We start from the raw sequence: 2,624 nt of genomic DNA, 5'->3' as shown, positions 1-2,624 counted from the left end.
TTTTATTGTTGTGATTATTTCTTTCTTTTCTTTTATGTAAAGCACTTTGAATTACCATTGTGTATGAAATGTGCTATATAAATAAACTTACCTTGCCTTACTACTAATGGCAATATTCATCCTTTGCTATAGACTATATATAAATAATAATAAATGAATATTCATTTTGATATTATATCTTTTTATTATTCTATGTATTACTATTTTAACAAAAAAGAATATTACAACAATAATATTCATATAACATTTATTAGTATGTAAAAGGTATACTATTTTAAAATAATTATAATACTAATTACAATATCGTAACTAAAAGTACATTTTTAATATTATACAATTAATTATAATATGAATATAAAATAATAATAAAACATAATGTAAAATGTAATATTATTGTTATTACTTCTGCTACTACTGTCAATAATCATCCTTTGCCCTAGACTTTAATAATAATAATAATAATATTAAATGAATATTTGTTATAATACATATTTTATTACTATTTATTACTGATTTAAAATAATTATAATATTAATTACAGCATCGTAACTACATTATAAGTAAATTATAAATATTATACAATTAATTATAATATTAATATAAAATAATACTAAATGCAATGTGTTATTATAAAATGTGTTATTGCTACTACTACTACTACTATAATAATAATAAATTATACATATTATAAATTAATTGTAATATTATCCTAAAATAATAATACAATAAAGTAATATTATTTATTTACAGTATTATTTATATATTTGTTTTAATATTATATATGCTTTTATTGCTCATTAATACAATAATAAATATTAGTCATTATTATAAATAGTTAATAGTAATATAATAAATATGAATATAATATAAATAATATTAATATGACAAAGCAGTGATATTAGATTATATAGTAAATTGGGTGTAGTGTCATGGTTTAAGCCGAGGATTTAACCTGTAACCTGCTCAATCTCATTTGGCTTCATCTTCTTTTAGCTTAACTTCATAAGTGCTGTGGAGGATGACAGGATTTTAATTTGGCTATTATGTTTGTTTAATGGCCTGTCATAAAGAGAAAGAAATGGCCGGGCGTACACCTTTTTCCTTTCTTTGTGGAATCTGTCCAAATGCTTGATGAGTTTCCAAAGCTCCAATGAAGGAGATTTGCCTTGCTAGACAAAATGTAAGACACACGGCTGACTTCATCATAATTACAGTACAGAGCTTTAATATTGGCCATATATCCATCCACATAATACAGTGATGCATGAGTATACAAGTTCTAAAGGCTGTTATGTCTGAGAGGAAGATGTACTGCGGCACTGTGAGGCATGTCAGTGTGTCGAAGCGGCGTGAAAATGCACCATAACTTCAAATGATTAGCCTTTAATCTTTGATTCTGCCCCGCTCAAAGACACACACACACACACACACACACACACACACACACACACACACACACAAATCTTTCTATTTTAATCACAATGAGTGTGATGTAACAGCTCCAGATGGCTGGATTCTCTTTGTTTGGAAGCTCACTTGCCCATACAGCAAAGATATGAGTTTTGTCTGACCAAAACATATTGTAAACAGAACGATTTAAAGAAATATTGTAAGTGAAATATTAGTTTTATCTAAAAGGTTATCAGGTCTTCACCTGCTTAAACACTCACATTAATTAATAATATAATAATTTAATATAATGTAATACATCGTAATATAATGTAATATTTTTAGAAATATTGCTTTATTTTATTAAATATTTTATAATTATTACTTTATATAATATCGTAATTCACTATATTTTAATTGTAATTTGCTACTAACTACATGCAATAATAAAGTAAATTCATAAATTACTTTTATGTGTCTGTCTTTGTATTTATCTATACATTTTTTGTATTTTCTCTTTGCAGCAACAACTGCAATCAAGCATTTACGATAACTGGCAATGAGTCTATCACATCACTGTGGATGAATTTTGGCCCACTCTTCTTTGCAGAATTGTTTTAATTCAGCCACGTTGGAGGGTTTGAGCATGAATGGACTGTTTAAATTAAGGGAAAAAAGCTGTCCAAACCTGCCTGGCCCTATGTGAAAATGTAATTGCCCCCTAAATCTAATAACTGGTTGTGCCACGCTTTGCAGCAACAACTGCAATCAAACGTTTGCGATAACTGGCAATGAGTCTTTCACATCGCTGTGGAGGAATTTTGGCCCACTCTTGTTTGCAGAATTGTTTTAATTCAGCAACATTGGAGGGTTTTCGAGTATGAATGGACTGTTTAAGGTCATGCCACAGCATCTCAATCGGATTCAAGTCCGGACTTTGACTTGGCCATTTCAAAACCTTAATTTGTTTTTTCTTGAGCCATTCAGAGGTGGACTTGCTGGTGTGTTTAGGATCATTGTCCTGCTGCATAACCCAAGTGCGCTTGAGCTTGAGGTCACAAACTGACGGCTGGACATTCTCCTTCAGGATTTTCTGATAGAGCGCAGAATTCATGCTTCCATCCATTATGGCAAGTAGGGATGCACCGATACCACTTTTTCCAGTACTCGCCCGATACGATACTTTTATTTTTGGTACTTGCCGATACCGAGTACCGATACCGATATTTTTATTG

Source organism: Sinocyclocheilus anshuiensis, unplaced genomic scaffold (genome assembly GCF_001515605.1).
Source record: "Sinocyclocheilus anshuiensis isolate Anshui unplaced genomic scaffold, SAMN03320099.WGS_v1.1 scaffold273, whole genome shotgun sequence".
Taxonomy (NCBI): domain Eukaryota; kingdom Metazoa; phylum Chordata; class Actinopteri; order Cypriniformes; family Cyprinidae; genus Sinocyclocheilus; species Sinocyclocheilus anshuiensis.
Note: the sequence above shows the minus strand (reverse complement) of the source record.